The 26,971-nt window shown below is 34.9% G+C and overlaps 1 protein-coding gene and 1 pseudogene across 1 annotated transcript in view; both read right to left on the bottom strand.

Moving 5' to 3' along the window:
* The window catches only part of PPFIA2 (PTPRF interacting protein alpha 2), a 481,896-nt gene that overhangs the window by 282,121 nt on the left and 172,804 nt on the right, over window positions 1–26,971 (bottom strand). The window lies entirely within an intron of this gene.
* The window catches only part of LOC122223964, a 31,164-nt pseudogene continuing 27,696 nt past the window's right edge, over window positions 23,504–26,971 (bottom strand).

The following is a 26,971-nucleotide window of genomic DNA, read 5'->3' on the forward strand; positions in this document are numbered from 1 at the left end:
ATATTACTCCCTTACAGATTCCTGCATATTATACACATATATGTGTATTCATAAAAAATATAGTATCATTCAGTGTTTGAACATTTGCATAAATAATTTGGTTTATAACTTATCATTACGTTTTCAAAATTTATCAGTATGGATATATGTAGCTGTAGTTCATTGGTTTTAATTGCTAAATCATTTTTATTATAAGAACAAAACAGTTTATTCTCTTAGAGAGAATCAGGTTATTTCCACTTTTTTTCCCCCTTGCATTACAAACAATTCATTGGCAGGAATTTTCTTTTTTAATGAGTGCTATTCAAATGAATTCAGCTGTAGGAAATTGTCCATGGCATAGTCAAATCTAACAACCCTGTCCATGAGCCCCTCCTTAACAACTGTCCATACTAATACAAGATAATTTTGTGTAAAAACTAATGTTTCTATAAGAAGTTCCCATGAGAGAGGCTGTCTTTTGTGGTGGGAAATCCAGTGCTAAAGGAAAATCGTGAACTCCAAGAAGAGATATACAACAAAGTAAATTCATTTTGGTGTGTCCCTGTGATCTTTATAGTATCTACAAACAATGTGGAAAGGGCTTTATTTTCTCTGTAAGAAAATCAACTTGTATAAAAACTGTCATTGATCAACAAATAGTTCCCTTTTTATATTAATCAGATGGACTATGTCTTTATTTTGTTTAAGTTTATTTATTTTGAAAGAGAGAGAGAGAGAGAGAGAGTGTGTGTGTGTGTGTGTGTGTGTACAAGTGGGGTAGGGGCAGAGAGAAATGGGGAGAGAGAGAGAGAATCCCAAGCAGGCTCTACATTGTCAGCACAGAGCCCAATGTGGGGCTCAAACTCACGAACCATGAGATCATGACCTGAGCTGAAATTAAGAGCTGGATGCTTAACCAACTGAACTACTCAGGTGCCCCAGGCTATGTCTTTATAATGATCAATAAACAAAAGACTTCTAGTTGAGTGTTTCAGATATCTGGGATCAGGCTTGTGAGATAAAAAGAAACTTTTTCTTCAGATGACTTGCTCCAGGCTATCAGTTAACAATTTAACACCACTATAGATGTATGATGGAATTGAACAATTAACTAAACAGATGGCTTCACATGTATCCTTACAAGAAAGGGAGTTTTGAGACAGAAGAGGAGGAGGCAATGAGATCACAGAAGCAGAGAGTGGCCTGGTGTGGCCAAAAGCCAAGGAATGCCTACCACCACCAAAAGCTGGAAGAGACAAGAAATGAATTCTCCCCTAGAGCCTTGGGAGGGAGTGTGGTTCTGCTGACACCTCAATTTTGGACTCTAGCTTCTAAACTGTGAGAGAATGTATTTCTGTTTCACTTTTTATGCAATTTGTTACAACAGTCACAGGCAACTAACACAAATCTATCTATCTAATATCGATCTATCTACCCTATCTGTATGTACATATACATATGAATTAGCATATGCATATAATTAATTGTTCTGCCAGCTGGGAAAGCCAAGAAGAAATGGCACCTCAGTAGCAAAGGGAAAATTGACCAGCCTTGATTTTATTTGAAAACATTTTGGAAAGCTCCACTACCAGTGAGTCAAGTCACCAATAGAGCATATTTCTGCCATATTCACAGAGATCGAACATACAAATAAACAATAACAAATTCATTATATCTGGACATGCCTGAACATTTATATATTAAAATACATGCTATTTGCTATGCATTAAATTTCTTTTACACTTCAGTTATGGTATTATGTTGATTTTTTAAAAATTACATATTTAGATGAATTATATTTGCATGAATGTCACTTTAGGAAGCAAAAAAGAGCAATGCATTAGAAAGTATTGGGTTTATTATAAGTCAGGGTTGTAGGGTCTGGGAGGCTTGAGCACCACTGGTCCAGGAAGCTCCTGATTCTGTTTGCTTTCTTCTCCAGTATGGAAAGAGTTAGCAGGTTGTGACTTCTCAATTCCTAATCATGTCCTAAGCCTGGCAATGAGAAGTGTGGCAGATGCTGGGGATGGGTGTGCTGGAAGAGAAAAGGAAATAATATTTTCCAGCACCTAGATTCTGGTGTTGGCAGCGAAATTACTAGTCCATGACAATCTGCATTTATCTTTTATAGAAACTGTGCTCACTTTATGGAATTATGCTCACTTTAAATTAACTACAAACCTAAGTTGTATTGTATAAGTTTTGTTTGTATTCCTACTTTATTACCAAAACATCTTATTGATCAATTACACATCTTGAATGAAATTGAATCTAGGTATCAACCCACAGTCTACCTTTGAGTCTCAATCTGAAACAAAATTCTATACTCTTCACTTTATGGTAACTATTAACTTGTTGATTAACTTGTAAATGGATCAGTGATAAATTTATGTGAAGAGGCAACAGAGAATTAGAGAAAAAAACAAAGAAAACTGTGCATTTGAGCTCAATTCCACAATGATTTTCTATATGGTTCTTTGACAATCTCTGTGAATTCCATATAACTATTATTTTGAGTAGAAAAAAAAATAATAACTGATCTCTAATTATAACAATAGCAACTACCTAGGAAAAATGTAATAAGGAAATGAAACAAAACTCTACTGTGTTTTTCTGGCAAAGGACTATTCTTATTTAAAAAAAAAAAGTAAGAAGATAATTAGAATATTTACTTTCCTTTAAACAATGACAACATTAATTCATGACACCTGTAGCCACAGTTAGGAATTATGAGGGTAATCATTAAACTAATGTTACAATAGATACTATGATTTTACACAAAGACACTACAGGTGCTTATTATGGAGCTATAATACCAAATTTGCAAAGGAAATACATGTGTTATTTCAAAGCTTTAGTCAGTAAACTTTTTACTAGCAAAAATATGAGGAGGCTTAATTCCCCACAAGAGAAATAAATAGTAGAAATCATGTCTTTGAACCATAGCTTGCCTCCACACAAGTAGAGAATCATACTGTCCCATCTGTCCTAACCCAACTATATCCTTTAGAAACACATGCCTTCCTGGAAAGAGCACTGGCACATATATTATTATTGCCTTTATTTATATATAGTTCTAGCTTTATATCTGTCTTTCTAGAAATGTTTGTCCTTTAATGATGTTGAGTAAGAGTTACATGTTTTATTGGAATATACTACAGACTACCATTAAAATTGAAAATAATATTTGAATTGACAAGTGGAAAGTTAATGCGTATTCTAAGAAAGAAATCTACTTTTAAGATACCTACTGGTGCATACATACTAGAAACACTACAGGAACTGATAGAAATTTTAGCTTCTATTAAAATATGACCTCAATGTCACCGGAGGTCTCCTTCATTTTGAAATTTAAATAATACTGATTGCTAAATCCACATTATGTCCTATGGGAAGTCCAATACACCCCCACCCTTGATATTTTTTTTAAATACAGAAGTGTTCATTCGCACAACAATCTCATCACCCCAAAGTGCTTAATCTTACTGAATTCTTGAATATGGCCCCTTTCCCTAAATATTCTCAAAACATCATTCACATAAGGCATTTGCATGTTCAATAGATATTGTCTAATACAGTAATCTCAGAATAGATAATAGTACAGCATAGTAGCATCAAGATAAATAATAACCTGAGCATAAAGCTTTTTTACTCTAAAATGTATTCTGAGACGCTATTTCTCCACATCACTGAAAAACTTGCTGTCCAGCTGACCAATTTCCTGTTGGGGTCCCTATTATTTTCTCTCCACATTTGCAGAGCCCAATTAACTTATTATGTAAAGCAATTTATTTGTCTCTGTTTTTTCCCAAATCAGTCCAAACCATTTATCTTAACAAGAAACCAAGTTCATTAAGGTATATTCCAAAAGTTTCCTTCCTGACAAAAATTTGTGATCTTTGTGGTAAAAAAATAATTTAGTCTAATTTTTTTAATCTTTAATCTCAAATAAATCGACCAATTAATTAGCACTAGACACAGGAGATACAGGCTAAATAACAAAACTGTTCCCCTTTTCAGAATTCAGTCTAGTCAGGAAGATAGGTGAAAAAGATGACAGGCAATGCACTAAGAACTATAATGGAGCTGTATGAGATGTTTAAGAAGTAGGGAAAATCCAGAGATTACAGAGCTCATGGCCTAAGGCAAAATTCACGTAGAAGGAAACATCTGATCTGAGTTAAGTCTTCCCAGATGCATAAGAATTTGCTAGGCACTAGGAAAGTTAAGGCACTCCAGACCCAGGGGAATAGCATTTGTAAAAGCATGGAAGATTTTTATTTGGAAAAATAATAATAAGATATCTTTTACAGGATACACACAGAATGATGCAATGCAATTAGCCAGAAGGCAGGGGATTAAAGTGATATGTTGTGAAGGTCGTAAAGCAGGCAGTGGAAGTAAACAGTACTTAGAGGATTTTGAGCAGGCACAAGTTTCCTGTTAAGACTTTGGTTTCAATGGACTCAGGATTCTGGTTGAGGAAACTCCACAGAACAGTGTTAGAGAGTTTAATGATGGTTTTTAATTTGGCATTTGAGTTAAGCTGATCTTCACATGCACATGGGACATCTGGGAGTAGAAATAAAGTCAAGATGTCTTTGCTATGCTATTAGTATAAAAGAGAGAATGAAGGCAACTATGTGAATAAAAATATTGAGAAAGAACATATAAGTGAAAAGACCAGTGGACTGAGGACTGAACCCTAGGGAAAATTAATATTTAACGGCTAAGGGAAAGAAGAATCTGAGCTAGGAAGATGTTTGAGAAGGAAATCAGAAGAACAGATGACTGAACTCTTACAATCCCAGTGAGAGAATTTAAGAAGGGGTTATCAACAGTAATAAATAATGCAGTGAGATCAAATAAGACATAAATTGAAAAATATTCATTGAATTTGGCAAACAGGACAGAAAACATGGCAAAAGCAATTTAATTGTCATGGTTAGGGAGAACACAGATTATATTGAGTGGAGAAATGATCGGGCTACAAATTTACACTCAGAATTTGGTGGCAATGTCAACAAACCAAGGTCAAAACAATAAGACTTAGCATATGGCAGATGCTGAATAAAAGACTATGGGGTAACTGAATGAACAGATGAATGACAAATGAAATTCCAGGTTTACTCATATCCCAAATGGAATAACAACAATGTTACTCATTATTGGGCGCTGTGTTATTATACGATATTTAGTTAACTTTGTTACATTACAATACTATGATATTCATAGGAAGATGTTTTGTTATAAGGAAGTAGTCTCTTTTTAGAGACTATGTTTTTATAGTTACTTAATTTTTTTTATTATTAAAGTACAGTTGACAGACAATTCTGTATTAGTTTCAGGTGTACAACAAAGTGATTCAACAATTCTATACAGTACTCAATGTCCACCACAACAAGTGTAGCCACCATTTGTCACCACACCACATTATTATGATACATTGACTATATTCCCCATGCTGTACTTTTCATCTCTGTGACTTATTTTATAACTGGAAGTTTAACCTCTTAGTCTCCTTCATCTATTTCACCAATGCCCCTACCCACCTCCCCTGTGTTTGTTCTCTACACTTATGAGCCTGTTTCTGACTTTTGTTTGTTTGTTCACTTGTTTTGTTTTTTACAATATCCAAGATATGGAAGCGACCCAAGTAGCCATCAATAGATGAATGGCTAAAGAAGATATGGTATAAATATATGCAGTGGAATATTACTCAGCCATAAAACAAAATAAAATCTTACCATTTGTGACAAAATGGATGGACCCTTGTGAGTTTTATGCTAACTGAAATAAGTCAAATAGAGAAAGACAAATACCATACGATTTCACTTATATGTTTAACTTATTTTTGTATTATAAAATTTATAGAGTAACTCTGTGAAATTCTTATTTTAAAAATGTTTTAAAATTGTACACATAAACATCTTTTCAAATAAGTGGATTAATGTATTCCTTGCCATAGCCTTAATTATAGTCTCAGTTGTATCCCTTTTTTTTAAATTTTTTTTTAACGTTTATTTATTTTTGAGACAGACAGAGACAGAGCATAAACGGGGGGAAGGTCAGAGAGAGAGAGAGACACAGAATCTGAAACAGGCTCCAGGCACTGAACCATCAGCACAGAGCCTGACGTGGGGCTCGAACTCACGGATGGCGAGATCATGACCTGAGCTGAAGTCAGATGCTTAACCGACTGAGCCACCCAGGCGCCCCTCAGTTGTATCCCTTTAAAACTTTTCTCCAAAAGAATAAGAACATACACTGTAACTGTTTTAGTAAAAAAATAATCTGATTAATTAATTCAGTTCCTCTATTACTCAAAATGCTCTTTTCTGTACGACCACATTGAGATCTGGATGTAGCCAATATCCTATTGAATATTGAATATTGAATACTGAATACCCTATTGAACATCCCCAGCTGGGACTTCACCTGACTCCATCCCCCAACTGCTTTCCAACTGCAACTGCATTACAGAGTCCAGCAAGCATCATTTAGTCAACTCTTAGATCATGAGAAATCATGATAAATGGTTGTTTTAAGCCACTGTGTTTTTAAGTTTTTGTGTACTAAGAGTGTTTTGATGGTGATGAAGGGGTAGGTGGCAAGAGACAGAGCTGGATAAGAAGCTGGGAATCAGATTAAGAATGGTCTTCTTGACATTGTAAGATTTTGGTTTTATATTAACGGGAGTGATAAAACAAAACAAAAAAATGATCCATATAAATTTTTTTGCTAGGAATTGATCTCATATAATTTGCAGGTTAGATATTTGAACTTAAATTGAAAGAGTCTAACATTAGAATCAAGAGACCAGGTAAAAGAGTGCTTCACTAATTGAAATAAAAATATTGAGCCTGAAATAAAATGGTAATAGTGGGAGGAAGGTGGGACACAAATGGTGTCAAGATCTGTATAGGAGAAAAAATTTTGTAGGACATGATCAGTTGGATGGGAGATACAATTTGGGTTATTCAAATGGTCAAAAATTACAGCAAATTAAATTTTATTAAGGCAACATGCGGCATATTTGCAGAACAGTGGGGTTTCTCTTAGAACTGAAAGATTGAGATGTGTGTGTCTGGGTGTCTGGGACAACTGGAGCTAGGAACCCAATGTCCCAGATCTCTTTCTACTTTTCTTCTCCTCTGAATTTTCTTTCCTTCTTTTCTCTCTCTGTATAATGGTTTCTTCCAATTTTCTCAGGTAGGAAATTTTAGATTTGACAAATAAAATTGGATGGAGGAAAATATGGCCTCCACATAAGCTAAGATTTACATTTAATAGTCCAAAATCCAATAGATTTACATTTAATAGTCCAAAATCCAATAGAAAGCCTACTTTGTCTTTCTCAGATCGAGAACAAATTGTTTCAGAAATACCTGGGCAAATATTTGAAAAAGAATTGATTTCTTAGTGCTCATATTCTCAAAAGTGGCAAAGGAGAGTTTTGTCTGTGGTGTGAGACAGTCTTATAGAAGAAAATGATTATGTCCAAGTGAAAGGGCAATAGGTCAAGTGGAAGTTATTTTTGTATTTGAAATAGAAATGTCTTCTGAACTAAAAAGCTATGCACTTTTTTTCAGCACAATAATTGAAGGCTGTTTGAAATGTATGCTAGGGTTTTTCTCATTCGGTACCATGTGAGTTCATTTCAAATTATCAGTGATAACGTTGGGTGGATATTCTAAAAAAGGAAGACTCTTCCCCTTTATTTAAAGGTAGCCATTCTTTGGGGAATAGGATTGCATGGTGTGGTTTGTGAGCAAATCTTAAGAAAGTTCATTGTCTTTAGAAGAGCATTTCCCAAAGAGTATTCTTCTAAATACTTTAAAAACACAGACCTTTGTGGTCATGTGATTCTGCAAGTGCTACATTCTATGTTTGCCTCTTAGGCATTCACTATATAGATTAGAAGATCTGAAAACTCTCTGTCTCCCTCTCCCTACTTTATATATCCATAGTGTTATCTAACGTACTTGACAATATTCAAAAATAACCTTTCTAATATCCTGTATTACAGTTGTGGAAAATGCACTTAAGATAATATTGATTTAAAAATCTATTCCATGATTTCAAACTAGAAAATATTTAAACTACAATTTCAATTTAGAGTATACGTTGTGTAACATACAACATATAATAATGTGGATAAAATCATCACCATATATATTATTTGTTGAAAGAAATCTCATTAAATATGATAACTGTAACTAAGGGATAACACTGGCATTAATTCTTTTCCTATTTTTTCCCAAAAGGAAAAAGCATTCATCTGAGATCCTTTGAATTGTCAATCTACGTATCTTACTAGGCATAATTTTCAGACAATGACAGACTTTCATTAGGAGAAAATATACAGTTATATAGTCACTGATTTCTGTTATTTAATCTTTTTACTGATATTTTGAATGGCAAAAACACAAAACATTACAATTAATTTTACAAAGGACAAGAATAAGACTACAGCACAATTTAATTATTCAGTAAATTGACAGAATTGAGATATTTTTCAAAATAAATAATAACATTTTAATCTTTCTTAAGAAAATATCCAGAATCACAACTCATGTCTGCAGATCAAACATTTAAAGATTAGGGGTGCATGGCTGGCTCAATTGGTAGAGCATGTGACTCTTGATCTTAGGGTTGTAAATTCAAGTCCCACGTTGGGTGTAGAGATTACTTAAAAATAAAATTTAAAAAAAAAAGAACAAAAAAGCTTCAAAATTGGAGATGCACATGTTACAGTTATACTTCTGGGTGTTCAAATATGGCCCTCATTAAATATAATAGGACAAAAAATCAGTGACTCTGGTATCTTGCTGCTTGTCAGGAAAATCCAAATAGTTTTTAGTAATAGAGACCCCGGGGGTCTTTAACCCCAAATAAACTGAGTAAAAAGGTTTTGGAAACTCTTACTAGAACCATGAAATCTTTATGTTCAAAAGCACCTCTGATGATCCTGATACCACTAATCCATGACTAGCCACGATATATGAAAATCACTGGACTGGGTATTTGAAGGTCACTTGCCAACTATTTCCAAATACTCTATATAATGTACGTTATATTGACACACTTTTTGATTATCATTACTTATTCATCATAATGAAAACTTACTAATTAGGCCAAATACTTTGAAATGATGATAGTTCAATAATTATTCATTGATAAATGTGTGGTGGTTATTTTATCAAAATTAACCCAATGAATAAATAAGAGTCTATGGCTATCAAATGAATAACACATCTTATCATGAATAATAGAATGGGTTCATTGAGATTCTAACATTTTAAACTAGTTCCCTGTTAAACTTGATTGACTTTGATTTGATGATCACTTATGGAATATTTCGTACAATTTTCCATGCACATTAAAACATGCAAAATTCTGAACTCTTCTTTTACAAACTAAATGTAAATTTGTTGATTGGACTTAATAGGTGATCCTATGACTGAAAGCTTGTTGCTGAAGGTGAGATTAGGTAGGCAATGAAGTGGGAACAGAAGTGGAGAAATGTAAGCCAGCTTTTGATGAGTGCATTGTTAGGTTGTTTTGGTTCAATTTACCCACCCCCTACACTAACTTCTGTGGCTGGTAAGACATCAAGCAAAATCTTATCAGTGACAACAACTTTAGAGAAACTTAGAGAAATTCCACATACAGAATGAAACTTCATTGTTGGGGTCCTTATTACTGAAATTCATGATAGATATAAGAGAAGCTAACATGTAGGGTGTACATAAACATGGTACATCTTGCACTTCTCGACTTATTTGTATTTTTTATTTAGTAGAAAGAATATGGCAGATTATCTAATTTTTGGATTCAATATAAATTTACACTAGCAGCTCTTAATTTCTTAAAATGCTGAAAACAATCTTTTATACTTATATTGATGTTATAAGAAAAAGAAGGGATTAAATAAGAAGTGGTTTATCAGGTCTATGCAAAACTTACACATGCGCATGCACGCACACACATACACACACATACACACAATGGCGGTCTTTTTCACAAAATGAAGTTAAGACTATCTAACCAATTCAATCCTACCAATCATTCTTGCAATTTTGGTTATTCTAATCGATATAGTTCCCATCCCTATTCACGTTTAGATATGTCATTGTAAAACCAAATCAATTTACCAATAAATTGTGGTTACAAAGACTGCTAGAGAATTGATGAGATACCGGATTTATGATCAAGAGCAATATAATTATACTCATCTATGGAAGCCTTTTCTATCCTCTTCCCAAGTTGGAGAAAAGTCATTCTAACATGCTTGTACACAACTGTGTATCTTTCCTTATCTATAGCTGTATATTACTTAGATTACTTGATTCATTTTGTTGGCCAACTGGACTAAATTTCCATGAGTGGAGGGTTCAGATCTACTTTCATTCATCATGATATTCCTAAATCAACATAATTTCTTGCCCCAGATAAACTCTCAAAATCCACAAATCTTTTTTTAATGTTTATTTTTGAGTGGGAGAGAGAGAGAGAGGAAGAGAGAGAGAGAAAGAGAAAGAGAGAGAGAACGAGCAGAGGAGGGGCAGACAGAGAGGGAGACACAGAATTGGAAGCAGGCTCCTGGCTCTGAGCTGTCAGCACAGAGCCTAACACGGGGTTCAAACTCATGAACTGCGAGATCATGACCTGAGCCAAAATCGGACACTCAACCAACTGTGGCACCCAAGCGCCCCCAAATCCCCAAATCTTAAATGAATACTTAAAATCCTTTCTGCTGCAGACACACAATGTCATCACTGTAGTTAGAATTCTTGCCTATTTTCCCTTCTGCTTACTAGAGCAGGATCTTTAAAATCGATCAATCTTAAAAAATTATATAATTGTTACACTTAATGTTTTCTTATTCAAAATCTTATGATAAAGGTTACCAACTGTTCTGGATAGCACCCTTTTCAGCAATTCCCACCAGCTATCATTAAAGTTAGTCTTTGCATAGATGAATAGCTGTAATAATTTCCTTTTTCTATTATTTAAGCTAATTCTTGAAAATACACTAAGTCTAGGTCATTACTCAGAGTTAAATACTTTCAGATCATAACTGAGCCTTCTCAAATTAAATAGCATTTAGCTCACTAAATGGGTAATTTACTTAAAAGTATTAATGGTCTGAAATAATTAATGCCTGTGCAAAAATGTACCTAGAAAATCTCTGGCTATAAATTATTTCTCTAATATCATCTGAGACCCAGGAAAGCTGTCTATAGGAAAGCTATGGCCTAATTCCTATGAACAAATTATTACTGCACTAAGCTCACACGCTGAGATCTGACTAGATACTATGTCTCTCAAGAGCCAAGTGCATTACCATAGGAAAGGGAATCAACAAGCTTCTTGAAGGACTGTGAGTTTCCAGTTACAAGTCATGTACTTGGGAGTCGGTAGCCTAGGTCATAATTTTAAAATTACACCAAAATTTCCTTCTAATTTCATTTTTTGGTCCACACAATTTGGTGGGTGTGTAATATGATATTTTCTTTTACTTCATCAGAGATGAAACATTTTAGTGACAGTCTTAAAAAATATGTTGAGGGAGGCAAACCAAGAAACAGACGCCTAACTATGGAGAACAAATTGATGGTTACCAGAGGGAGATGGGTGGGGGGATGGGTTAAACAGGTGTTGGAGATGAAGAAGTTTACTTGTTGTGATGAGCACCGGAGTTGTATGGAAGTATTGCATCACTATGTTGTACACCTCAAACTGATATTACACTGTATGTTAACTAACTGGAATTTAAATAAAAACTTTTTTAAAAAGTTAAAATGTTTCATGTGTGTTTTTAAGAAATCTACATAGCTAATAGAAACAAAATATAATGTAGACCCAATTTTTCCTTATTAGCCAAAAAACGTGACATAGAAATTTTCAGTCTAATTCTTTAAAATCTGAAAGACAGGACTATGGAATTGTACTTGGGTCAAATTTCATGACAGCCATTAACATAGTCCTTCCTTAATTGAAAAAAGAATTATTATATGAATACGTTATAATTCAATTTTGTAAGTCATTAATATGTAGAAGTGTAATAATACAATATTTTAATTTATTTTGAATAATGAAATAAATGGTCTATTTTAAAGATCATTTAAAGAGTAAGGAAATATATTTATCTAATTATTTGACATCATATTTAGCTATATTTGAAAATGTCAGTCTTATAAAAATTATATTGTGCATTTAATTGCTGCTATTTGACATAACATGCAGATAAACAATATTTTAATATAAAATCCACAGTGTATTTTTGAAGCATCCATAACAGAATGTTATAAATTTTAAAGCTATGTACACATATCAAGGGTGAACATTATAGAATGGAGAACGAAGTTATAGAAGCTAACTTACTCTTGCTGATAAGAAATGTATGTATTTTGGTAAACTAAAGAAATTCTTATATCAGAGCCACAGGATGGCAAAACTATAGGGTTCTCTCAAGGTGGTCTTGCCTGAGAAAATGGCATTATAGTAGGGATAGTATTTTGAGACATTATGTTATATTGAAGATATCCCTTTTATACACAAATCACCTTAACGGTTAAGATTCTACCAGGTTTTATCAAATTATAGCTTCTTGGGATCCCTGGATTGTGGCTCATTTCTCAAAGAATATGTAGATGATTAACTCTGCCTTGTTTGTAAGAAATATTATTGTTATGATATCTGATCCTTCTCATTATTAAATTAAAATATAGAATTATAGTCATGGTTTTCCAAATGTTCTCTATGCTTCTCCATTTGTGAAGCTTGGACCTGAAACCAATATTTAAAACAAATGGAGGAGTGATGTATAGTTACTATGATCTACTATATTTACTTACCTTAATGCAAATATATTTGCATATAAATTTTAATTTGGTATGAGTCCACTGAGAATAATTAGGAAATCAAGATAAGCAACATACAAATAAACCGCTGGTAACTGCACTACCCAGAGAAAGCATTCTCACATATCTGCCTGAAACACAGGATGGCCAACCTATCTGTGAAAGTGGAGACAAGACCATCTTACATCACAGAGCTACAGAGTAGTGTATGATAATGAGGCCAGGACAGTCCAAAGAGCCAGGACAACTGATGTGCATTACTCAAGGGTTTGTTTAAGAGGACTCCTCAGGCATTTCTGGAGACCTGGAAAATACCTGAAGTTGTGGACAGCTCTGTGTTAACTAAAGGCCTGCAACGGCAAGTAAGGGAGGCACTAGTGAAAAATGGGTTACTCTCCACCAATCTACCCTCTGGCTGCAGTGGCCTGAGGAAGCTCATGCTGTTACATTACGAAGACATGCGTGTTTGATTTTATACCATACAGTAGTATTGGTACCATATCTAGAGGAGTATGTAGTGTGTTCAAAAGGCTGCAATACAGTCCTTTCTGCACCAGAAAATGCATGAAATTTGTTTTCTAAGTTTATGAATTACAATTCGGGCTATTTGAACAATTTATATTCTTTTCTTAAATCCAAAATAGTCCCAAAAATTAAAAAAAAAAAAAGTTGAACCTTTGTGAATAATGTACTTCATGCAATAATTGAAACAATTTTAAAACAAAGAAAATGCCATCCTTCATTTCTTTAAAAGAGTCAAGATTGCTTTAGGAAGCTCCAACTGGCACAAAATTCAGGTAATAACGGCTAATTACATTTCAAAATAAGTGTTAAAGAGCCATGTTCCCATTAAAAAAAAAAAATGTGTGTGGAAGCAGTGGATGTATGTATGTTTGTATGTTAAGTGGTAAGGAAACTAGAGGACAAGAAAAGATGATATAAGATTGAAATCCCATGGACTTGCGTGTTATAGGTTCTCCTAAGTTTTATTCACTTGGAAGGAAAATATCTTTTTATCTGAAAGTTAAATTAGTGGTTTTTGTTGCACAATGAAAATTATGACTTCAACCTAAGTGAACTTTATAAATATATTAAAAATTATACCCAAGACACCATTACAAGACTTTTTTCTTAGGGCTCAGTAATTCTAGACTGAAGAATGGGTTTGGGGCACCTGGGTGGCTCAGTCGGTTAAGCATCTGACTCCTGATTTAAGTGCAGGTCATGATCTCACAGTTGCAACATCAAGCCCGCATGGGGCTCTGCACAGACAGCGCAGAGGCTGCTTAGGATTCTCTCTCTCGCTCTATCTCTCTGACCTTCCCCCTCTCTCTCTTGTGCTCACACATTCTTTCTCTCTCTCTCAAAATAAATAAAAAAACATTGAGAAAATTTAACATTTATTCTTGAGACAGAGACACAGAGCATGAGCGGGGGAGGGGCCGAGAGACGCAGAGACACAGAATCTGAAACAGGTTCCAGGCTCTGAGCTGTCAGCGCAGAGCCCGACGCGGGACTCAAACTCACAAACCGGGAGATCATGACCTGAGCCAAAGTCGGACACTTAACCAACTGAGCCACCCAGGCACCCCTAAAAAAACATTTTTAAAAAGAGAATAGGATCAAGTGCTATTGTATCTAAAAGTTCACAAAAACATCAAAAGAAAAACATCTTTATACTTAGGTGGGATGTTGTAAGCCTCTAAAATTGCAAAATAGTGATACTTATTAAATGATTTTTACATTTCATTTGTTTTTCTTATCCAGTGTTTGTTCTGTGACGCTAAGTTATTTGGCAGTCTTCTGGCTCATTTTCCCCTTAGACGGATGTTGACATACATCTGCTCAAATTAATTATCACCCTACTTCAGTAGACTCATTTGGCCTGAATAAAAAAGTTCAAATGCTAATTTATGGTTGATCTATGTGGCCTCCTCCATTGAAAATATAACGCATGTTATTATGCCTCACAGTGACAGAGGCAAAAAAGCTGTGAACCCTCTTTCTTATTTTTAACTGACCTGCTTTTGTGTTTTTATCGGCCTGTACCTGGGTCTTGGGGAAGACAGGTACCAGTCACTGGGATGCAAGAAAGATAAAATGTGGGTGAAACAGCAGTTACCAGAGTTAGCATGGTTAAAATGTTTAAAACATTGTCAAAAGTACTGGCATCTTGTTTTTGTTTTTTTTTGTTTTTTGGTTTTTAAGACAAAATACTGTGTGCGTGTGTGTGCATGAGAGACAGAGAGAGAGACGGAGAGAGACAGACAGCCAGGAAAAGAGAAAAAAATCCTTTAGCGCTGGACATAGAATTGTATGTGAAAAGCAATATGTAATCATATAACAATTGTTGTAGCATTGAAGTGTTCTCACCATTTACTTGTTCTTATAAAATACTAACAGAGGATCGTAAGTGTTTTGAAAAGAACTAGATTTATCAGGATGTCTTAGTTTTTGTTAAATAAAAACTGGATTGACTTATTTAATAAATGTCCACAAATGTCCATTAAGGGTCTACACTTTGTCAGGCAGAAAGTGGGCTCTCTCTCATAGAAGACTTTTTCAGATCTTAAGTATATAGCCCTAAACATTTTAATGTAGCTTCAATGTCTCAACAGTTTGCCTGTACTATTTCCCAGCATCATGTAACCTTTACTTGTTAAAGCAAGAGAAAGCACGGAATAGGAGAAAGAGGTCGCAGAGACCTAAGTTTAAGTTTCAGTGCTAGGGCCTCAGATCTGACTATTATGGGAACGATTTTGAAGCTTAAATTTAGAAAATTCAAAAAACTTAACAAAATACATCTACCTCAAAACAGCTGATACATTTAATTTATTGAGACTTCTGATGAGGGAAGAATAGGCATCAGATAAACCACATCTTATGCAAAAGACATTCTGCACAAATTATAATAAACGAGCTTTTATTCTCAATGAAAAGCTAACTGCTTATTTCTGTATATACCTTAGCTATTTTACTGCTATAGTTTACTTAATTCACTAATAAATTTAAAAGTATAATAACATGCCAAAATTATTCCTATGATTCATTTAAAATGATAGCACATATTTCTAATGTGGCTGACACAGGAGAAACGACAGACACAGACTATATATTATATGAGATGCCAAAGAGCAAAATGCATGAACATACAATATGCTGACTCTTATGTCCCACTTTTCTCTTATGATACTGGAACTAATTTAATCTCACTAGTTTGAAGCATAACATTTCAATTAGGATATAAGCTAATAATTCATAAAGTGGTTTGGGGTGTCTTCTTTGTGACAGGCGACTATGATAGAATAAGCAAGAATAAATTAGACACAGTTCATGCTCCAGAAATTCTACAATCTCTTTGGTGAAGCAAGTAGAAATAACAAATTAATGAGATAAGTCCCAGGATGTGCATACAGGCATACAGGGGCACCAAGAAAATACCTAATTGAACCTATTGCTATGGTAGAAAACCTCTTGTCCACGGGCTCATTCAATACCATCATACTCCCTGTCCTTCCTTTGAACTAGTTCAGTCCAAGTCTTCTTTCTAGTTCTGGACTTCCTCAGGGAAGTTTTTTCTGAACTTCATCCCTTTACTTTATAGGTCTTACTAATTTTTATATTTATATTTCTTTGAGTATTTGATAAATATTTACTCTCTTTTAGACAGGAAGCTCTAAGACAGCTGCACTGTTTCTGCTCTTTCTCACCATATAATTAGTAGCTACTCAATAAAAACACTGTTGGATTAATAAATAAAGACGTGAAATCTGAAGAAGCTTAAAGGTTAAATAGAGTTACCTGGTAAAGGTGGAATAAATTCAGCAAAGCACACAATAAGAAATAGGCTTTAATGTGGAGGGCAACTAACTAAGCATAATGTATAAAATAGACAACAGCAAGAAATGATGCCAAAAACATCCCGGGAGCCAACCTCTAGGGCTTTTAAAACTCTGTTAGGAAGAATGGGCAGTCTTCTTGGAGCAAAATTAGGAGCCTTTGTGGGGTTTTAGTCTAGGAAGGGTAGGGGCAATTAATTTTTTTAGGAAATATTTATTTTTAAGAGAGAGAGAGTGCAAGCGGGGAAAGGGCAGAGAGAGAGGGAGACACAGAATCCAAAGCAGGGTCAAGGCTCTGAGCTGTCAGGACAGAGCCAACTTGGGGCCCAAACTCATGAACCACAAGATCGTGACCTGAGCTGAAGTTAGACCCTTAACTGACTGAGCCACCTAGGTGCCCCCATTGTTACATTTCTTAAATTCCACATATGAGTGAAATCATATGCTGTTTGTCTTTCTCTGAGTGACTTATTTCACTTAGCATAATACTCTCTAACTCAACCCACATCATTGCAAATGGCAAGATCTCATTCTTTTTTATGGCTATGTAATATTCCATACACACACACACACACACACACACACACACACACACACTTCTTCTTCTTCAACCACTCATCAGTTGAAGGATACTTGGGCTCTTTACATAATTTGGCTATAGTTGATAGTGCTGCCATAAACATGGGGGTGCATATATCCTTTTGAATTCATATTTTGTATTCCTTGGGTAAATATCTGGTGGTCCAATTGCTTGATTGTAGGACAGTTCTATTTTTAACTTTTTGAGGAAACTCCAAACTGTTTTTCAGAGTGGCTACACCAGTTTGCATTAACTATGGGATAATTTTAGATCCTTTGTACTTTGAACATAGACACATAAAGCTGAAAGTATTTTCAGAAGAAATGTACTCAGGTAAGCAAGTAATTTGTTGACATAGAAATAACCTATTGTTTGTAAGTTACACGTCAAAGAACTAATCCTTCAAAGCAAACCATAACAGGCTTTTCTGAGGGTACAGTTTCTGTTTTCTCTCCTTTTTAATAGGATTTTTATATTATACTAAACTATGTGGCATTATTTATTACAGAATTTATTTCATAATTTTAAAAGTTTATAAATGTCAAACACTATATAAATATTTCACTATCTCACATCAAATCTCACCATATTTTATCTCATTTTAACTGACCTACAAATAAGGAATGTATTTACAGAACCAGAGTTAACAGACAACTTGAATTTACTTAAGTAAGAAGGGCAAATTATTATAATAGATGTCTCACAAAATTCAGGGATGGGAAAAGAACTGGGTCTCAGGAATTAAGAAAGCATACTTGAATGTCCATAGACTCACTCTTCTTATCTGTACCCTTGTCATAATCATATTGGTTCTTTTCTCTGTTACTCCTCTTAAGTTCTCCTTTTTCTACCATAGGCTCCCTAATTTTGAAAAAACCTGGGACTTCATACTGCTTCCAAACTTTATGTGTACAAGCACAAAGCTTCCTCTTTTCCTGTTTCTCCTAAAATTCCCTAGCAAGATCTTATTGGCAAGTTTAGATCAGGTGGTCACTATTTGACCTAAAGTAGCCAACCCAACCTGAGTTAGGTGAGAGAGTGTTAGATGGAGGGATGGGTGGGTCTCCAGGAAGAAAATATCTGCATTTCGCTGCAAAAAGGTCAGATGCTTACCTTGATCCTTAACAACTGGAGCACCAATACATTCAGACATTTGGGTGCTTCTACTTGAGGTTTATAATCTGAGACTTGTGATAAACAACAATACGGACAGAGCCAGTTCATTCCACCAAAGTGGGGGCAATATTATCCAATGTCCAGTAACAGCCTTTTGTGCCCAGCCATCTGGCTAGGCTTTCTTTTAACTGTAACAAATATTCTATGTTCACATTTTTTGCTAGTGACAGAAAACAGAGATAGCATGAACGATAAAAATCCTTTAATAAGTTAATATTGACACAACTTCTTTAATTCTAAAGTGTTCTTATCTCTTAAGTAGAGGATGGGACTGCATGTTTTTCAGACTTAGTTTTATAGCTGTTGTCTGTTAGCAAGCACTGCAGAAAAATAAATATAACTTAGGGGACATAAAGAGAAAATTCTGAAGACCCAGTAGAACAGAAGAACTGAATGACTCTAAAAGTGGTAAGTTACTAAGAAGAATAAGGTGTATTAATATAAACCAAGGGTTAATTGCATAGGTATTCTCCATGAAAGTAACATGTGACAAATGATTAAGCCAGCATATAAAATAAAAATAATCTGGAGAATGATAGTGCATTATTTTCTTGCCAAACAATAATTTGTTTTTTTATTATACAGATAACTATTCAGAGAAAACATTAAAAACTTCTGTGTAGTTAGGATTAAAGGTGATAGCTGAATAAGGCTCACTGAGGAATATTTCAAGAGCATATAGCTATTTTTTAAGAGAGTGTATGTTGACTACGCATTAACCACTGGCTCTGGAGAATTCCAATATGGTAGTATTAAGACCTCTTCAGGTTATTAGGTAAGAAGAGACATTCTTGTAAGTCATTATGCATGACAATGGACATATGAACAATGAACACAATGAACACTGTCTACACAGAGAAGTGACAGCCTCCGCTTTTAGTGTTATTTAGGAATAAATTTCTTAATTTTGCCCTCTTTTACATGTATTTTCTTTTTTTTAAGTTTATTTATTTATTTTGAGAGAGACAGAGACAACATGATTGGAGGAGGGGCAGAGAAAGGGAGGGAGAGAGAGAGGATCCCAAGCAGGTTCCACGCTGCCAGCACAGAGCCCGATGTAGCACTTGAACCCACAAAACCCTGAGATCGTGACCTGAGCCTAAACCAAGAGTCAAATGCTCAACTGACTGACCCACCCAGGTACTCCACATGTAGTTTCCTTTTAAATTATCTTTTCCAAAGAACTCAACCATCTATTCCTTTCTAAAAGTATACATTTTTACATGTCATTACTTTTGTCTTCTCCCTCCTCTGATGTGTCTGTCACTCCACCACTTACCCTAGGTACCCTGCTCTCCCAGTATCTCCATCGGATCCTTCAGCATGACCTTCAAACATTATATACTAGTAATATATTCAAAGGTTTAAAAATGATGCCTTTAATATATGTACAACCTTTATTCTTCTGCCTTAGATTTCTCCTTTTTATAACTATGCTTCTTAAAGGGTATAACTTCACTGCTTCCATTTGGTTTTAATTTGTTCATTGCACTCCAGTTTCATTTTTAATGGACTAAATCCATGGTCCTTTTAGTCCACATCTAATAATGTGTCTAGCATTTGACACAATTTATGACTCCCTCCTTTAAAACTATCTCCTTTCTTGACTTCAATAATGACACAGTGTTCAGTCATTATTCACTAATTGGTTCATTTAACAGATATTTAATCAGTATCATTTGACAGGCATCATGGTAGGTGCCAAAGTATAAACTTAAATAAATAATATATGAACTTTTAAAGGAAAAATACACAAATAACTGTTATAAAATATGATAAATGCTATAAAAGAGATATTTACATTGTAAAATCGTATCACGGAAGAGGTCTCATTTTAAAATACTTCAATACAAATCACTGTTCCCATTCAAGTATATAAAGTTAAAATATATATATAAATCTGTTCATTTTAATGGAAAGAAACAAACAAAAATAGCTTCTAAAAAATTCTGTGTGAATGACATAAACCATTACTCATTCTGCAAAACAGATTAAGTATGAAAAACTAGTCTAAGTGATAGTATTAGTTCTGATTAACGTTATGGATAGAAAACATTCATCTTCATTAAATACTTATAAAAATAATTATTAATCAAATGGCACTTCAAAGGTGGTGTAGTTGAACTGAGAAAGTCTTTTAAAACTGAAGGGATCTCAGAAACCATCTGGTCCAAACTCATTGTTTTATAAAGACGGAACTGACTCTGGAAGACACTTGTTCTAAGTCACACACAGGGCACAACAGGATTAGAACCCACGAGGCTCTGTTCCAAATGATCTTTCACCAACCAGAAAAACTGAGCACAAAAGTAAGACTACACAGTGAAGTGCACACACCCCTTTCTGGAAAACATTTATAATAGTCCACAGAAAAATATGTTAATGTGTATATGAGTATTACATGCTTTTCCCACCCCATCATTTATTCCAATTATAAAATGATGGATCAACTCCTAAATGCAGTATTAAACCCCCAGGTACCCTCAAATGGATGGTACTTAACACAGCTGAGACTATGTTGCTCTAAGAAACAAGAACAAAAAAATAAGATTCCTAGAAATGTCCTTCATATCTTATAAAAAAATTACAAGATGTGTCTCTAAATATCTCAAAGATAATGCAAGAAATATTTCCTTTATCTGTCATCTGATCACTTCATTTTAGCACAAATCCACAACTATTCCTTTTGAAAAAAATTAGTTGCCAACGGCAGACCTGAAGCTGATGTTCTCAAAATGTACATATTTACAGGAAAATTGCATCTTCTCTGTGGGGTGGGTTTGGTTTTAGAAGTCAGCCCATAAGGAAAAATCAACTTACTCAAAACCACTCTAAACAATTCCTCAGGGAGACATCACACAAGAAACTAACATACTATGCCCCACTCAGTCCACTCTGAGAGATTTTCCTCCCAACTTAAGAGTATATCACTCCTACAGGGGAAAAGCACCAGATGGATGACCTATCCTACCATAAGGACTTTGTTTTTTTTAAAGTACAATGTGTACTTTTTAATGTATGAGAAATATCTTTAAAAACAGACTGATTCAGCATCATGAGGCGTTCACATCATGAGCACAGAAGCAACTTCAGAAATTGTTCAGGTTTCTGATCTCGCATTCACTAGGAGAGAATACGCTCATTGTATGTAATCTTCTGTAATTCTTAAATGGCTGTCTCTCCGTTCCTTCTTTTAATGTTGCAGTACATGAATAATTAAATTTATATAAGATATATATGTAAGTGATGCCATTCTACTTTATATACTCTTTTTCATATATATGAGACATACCTGTATATATACTGATCAATATAAATACATATATGGTGTGTATATATGTATATCAATATTCAACTATATACATATATAAGAAATGTTTTGATGGTATTAAAGCTTATTTCAGAAATCTGAATTTTGTTAAAATGCTCCAACAACAAAATACCTAGTGATACAATTTCTAAAATACACAAACTGTTGCATAATAAAGAATATGTCTGGTCTTTGTCCCAGGTTTCTAGGAGGGAAATTCTAAACTCTTGGAATGTCCCCGGTGGTGAGTTGTCTTTATTACTTATGATGGGTCCCTTAAACCACACCTGACTTTATGTTCATAAAGTGACTCATGGTAGTCCCTCAGATAGTTTCAGGATAGGGTCTGGGCAATCCAGAAAGATCAACCATGTGATTGGAGTAATGAGGCTTTCAGCCATGTGGTATTAGCATGACTTCATGATCTCCAATGAGAGGAGGGGACAGGAGATGGAATTCAATCATTTGGCCAATGATTCAATTAACCGTAACTGAATACCTGAAGACTGATGAGCTTCCTTATTAGTGATTAAAATATGTCAGGAGGATGATACATTCTGAGAACATGGAAGCTTTAAATGTGGGTCCCTCCCAGATCTCATCCTGTGTCTCTACATTTAGCAAGTCGTAATTTGTAATCTTTTTAATGTTTATTTATTTATTTTTGAGACAGAGAGACAGAGCATGTGCAGGGGAGGGGCAGAGAGGGAGACACAGAATCCGAAGCAGGCTCCAGGCCCTGAGCTGTCAGCACAGAGCCTGACGTGGGGCTCGAACCCATGGACTGTGAGATCATGACCTGAGCCCAAGTCGGACGCTCAACTGACCAAGCCACCCAGGCGCCCCTTAATTTGTAATCTTTGTAATGAAACTTTAATTGTAAATATAGCATATTCCTTGATTGAGTTGTTCTAGTGAATTATTGAACTTGAGAGGGTTAGTGGGGGTCCTCAAATTTATAGCCAGTTGGTCAGAAGTGTGAGTGGCTTGGGAAGCCCAGAGCTTGCAACTGATGTCTAAATTGTATCCCTCAACATGTGAAGCCTATGCTAACTCTGGGTAGTTAGTATCAGAACCACAGTGCAGTGACCATGCCATAAATGTACTAACACTATGTTTGAAGGTAAAGAGTGACCTGTATATCTGCTTAATATGTAACTGATCTAAGCTTCTTCAAGAAGCTACACACACTGAGTAGTAGATAAAAAATGAACTTAATCTAGTCTGATAATGTGAACAGTCTATTTATTTATTTATTTATTTATTTATTTATTTATTTATTGAGAGAGAGAGAGAGAGAGAGAGAGAGAGCGCGAGCAGGGGAGGGGCAGAGAGAGGGGGAGAGAAAGATAATCCCAAGCAGGCTCCATGCTGATGGACAAAGCTGCCTCTCAACATGCGGCTCAAATTCATGAACTGTGAGATCATGACCTGAGCCAAGATCAAGAGTCAGACACTTAACTGACTGAGCCACCCCGTACCCCTGAACAGTCCCTTTAAATAAAGCTATGATTCCCCAAGACTTCCATATCTTGTGCCCTGCCTATAATCTGAGATGACAGCTCAGGATGATGGAACCTATACAAACTCACAAAAAAGGAGTAAGGGTCAGGGGCCACAAAAGATGCTGTCCTTTACCTCCTCCACCCCTTGTCCATCTCCCTTATAATCACAAACTGTCTCTGGTTAATGTTACTTGGGATCTCTGATGGAGCCTGGTCACTGTTGCCAGTCAGCTTATACTTACCTAAGCCCCATGCTCCATTGATTCTCCTTGTATGGGTCGTCCACCTCCCACTTTTACTGCAGGGTCAAACTGCTTTTTCCCAAGGCTGGTCCAACTGCAAACCCACAAATACTCAAACCAATTGCCTCCATCACGTCCTCTCAGGGAGATTTGATCTGAGAACCCACGGGCCTTTTCATCCTACAGGGAAAATAGGCATGTCCAGGAAACCACATTCCCTTATACCCCTAGTTGAGGGAGTCTCATCTCAGAATAAAGAGTGGGAATCCAATATGGTCAAATCCTCCTTCTTCTTTATATGCCTCTCTTTTATCTAATATATCTTTAGATCTTTAACCTGACCAATATCTGTCCCACCTTCCTGTCATTTCTTCTCTTATAGAGAGGATCAGGCTTTACCCATTCTTTACATCACTACTCAAGGTCAGAGTTCAGAAGCTACAAATGAAATTTCGGCTTAATGGAGAAATTAAAACAAAGCAGTTTATCTTTTTTCAAAACATTATCCTTCGTTAAATAAGGATATAAACTTATTGTTATCTATTTAAAATAATAAAATACGTGTATATGGCCAAAATAGAAAACCTGTTTAAAGTAAAACTACATTAGGTATTTTTCTGTTTTTCTTCATAATGATATTGCTAAAAAACAAACCAATATTTCAACTATTTTAATTTAATCAATGTGCATTCATCTTGAATCATGCTTTTATTTTTTTATTTCTTTTCAATGTTTATTATTTTTGAGAGAGACATATTTTATAATATGTAAAATCAGGAAAAGAAAAATGGTTGTAATAACTTTCAAAATATATTTCCGGAATTTTTAAAGTTCATTCACTCAAAAGCATTTATAACAAAAGGATCATACTGTACATGGAACATTGTGTCCTATATTTTTAATTTAACACCAAATAATAAACATAATAGTAGAATATTAAACAAGTTTGGAACATTTTTATTGTGGAATTAAAGAAAAATTAAATGATAACATCAAAACGTTCCACGAGCCCTTAATGAATAAAAGAACTGTGCAAAGAGCTTCATATATGTGATTTTATTTAATGACACAAAATCTATGTAATGGGCACTGTCATTATTCCTTTTATTGATTTTTTAAAAGGTTAGAAGTGGTTAAGTCAACTGCCCAAGGTTACAGAGCTATTAATATGTATCTCTGATCACTGTGGTTGCAGTCAATGATTAAATGATCATTAATATAAATGATTGTTCAAATACAACTTTTCCCATTAAACACACTCAAGGTATGTCTTTAATTCTTGAAGATAAAATGTTTGGAAAGATCAATAAAAAAGTTATTTTTCTTTATTTTTAAAGAGACAGAGCACGAGCAGGGGAGGTGCAGAGAGAGAGATACACACACACAGAATCCCAAGCAGACTCGTCTCTGAGCTGTCAGCACAGAGCCCAAAGTGGGGCTCGAATCCACAAACTGTGAGATCATGACCTGAGCCGAAGTCAGATGCTGAACCAACTGAGCAACCAGGCACCCTTAAAAAACAGTATTTTTAAATGTAATTTAAATGTAATTTAAAAGTGCTCTCTTTATAAAACCTCTAGCAAATGTGTGTGTGTGTTTTTTTTAATATAAAATCTTTTCCCCACATTATTGTAATAGAGATCAAATTACTTTTGGGGGGCCTTGTAGTTTAAGATTTGCTGTTCCTAGTAAAAAATACCAAATTTGTAATTTGGTCCATGGTATATTTACACAGGAGAAAGAAACATTTATTTGGAACTGTGTATAAGAAGCTTTTAAAAGCATTCATGGTATTAATACATACAACAACTTAGATGGCTCTCCAAAGGTATTAGGTTGAGTGATAGCAGGTAGTGTCCTGAGGTTAGATTATATATGATTCCATTTACATGACACTTGAAAAGATAAAAGTAAAATTATAGTGATGGAGAACGGATCAAATTGCCAGGGGATAGTGGGCAGGGGGTAGTGTGATGACACAATGATAGCAGGAGGGAATTTTTGGTGTGACAGAACTGTCCTATGTTTGGGTTGTGGTAGTGGTTGCATGCAATCTATATATGTGTTATAATTCATAGAAATTTATACCAAAAAAAGTCAATTTTACTCTAGGTTAATTTACAAAATAGAACAAAATAAGAGTTTTCTTAGAGTTATAATAATTATGACCATATAAAAAAACATGATGCTCACTAAGGCTGTTTTTCTATAAATGTCTATTTTTTGTTGTTAAATAGTGTGAATTACTAACATATCATATGTAAAGAAAATATGTAAAGAAAAATTAATAAAAATTCATAACCTATATTTAAAATTACCAATGCAATATGTAACAAGAACTAATATTGTTTAGTTGGTATCATGAGAAGGCAATGAGATTAATTAATTAATTAAGCTAATAATAAGTTTAAATGAAATGTCATGCTCCAAATGTCATATATGACTATCAGATTTTTAGATTGTGCTGCAGATTAGTGGGAAGGAACAGCACAGAGATATGTGTAACAAGTTCCTAATCAATATGGTGACGGTCACCAACCTTAAGAAAAGAGGGGGTGCCACACAAAGCAGTAGCATATCTTGGCCTGTCTTCTCCTTATCCACTGATCTCCTAAAGGGTAGGTACACAACTGGTACCACATTCTCTGTAGTAGTGTGAAAATAGCCAATTCTTTGCTACTGACAATGCGTGTGTTATGTCACCATTCTGGAATGCTAACAATCCATGCATGTCCATCTAACAGGTATTTACAGACAGCCATTCAGATTCTTGAACCACATTAGACATTAGTGAGACTGCACCCTCAAAGGAGAAAAGGCAGAGTCAATACTTAGGTTCTCCACGTGATCACTATTTCTAGGTCCTTTCTGATAAACTTGAACCCCGCGTTCCTCTCTCTGCCTCTGATTTCAGAGCTTTCATCTGGTGATTCTGATCCTGTGTGTGGTCTGACAGTCCAATCACAAATCTTTCTTTGCAGCTAAGAACATATAACCCCCCTGAAGGAACACAAAAAAGAGCAGCAGGGCTTCAATCCCTGATGCTACTAGGAGCTCCAAAACCGCTATTTAAAACGCTCCTGCAGAATAGCAATTAAGTATCACCCTTAACTATATTATATTATTTTTGGAATATCTATTACGGGTGTTAAAGATGCTTTGGTTGACCCCAAGATCTCAAAGCGGTCAATAATGCTGCCTTAAAAGCACTCTAATATCATAACAAAAGGAAAAGAATCCATCTGTATACCGTTCCAGGCTATAAACATTCTCAGTAGGAATTGTACCTCTGACTTTCACTCTCTCATTAGAGCTTTACTTAATATGTCAGATCTGTGATCATGATTTTGGCTTGCAACTAGACAGATGGTATTCAATTGCACATTTAATGTTACAATTTCTAATATCACAATACAAAAATAGTGATCATGGGCTGCATATCCATTTTCTGTAGACACCCAGGAAAAA

This window comes from Panthera leo, chromosome B4 (assembly GCF_018350215.1).
Source record: "Panthera leo isolate Ple1 chromosome B4, P.leo_Ple1_pat1.1, whole genome shotgun sequence".
NCBI classification, from domain to species: Eukaryota; Metazoa; Chordata; class Mammalia; order Carnivora; family Felidae; genus Panthera; species Panthera leo.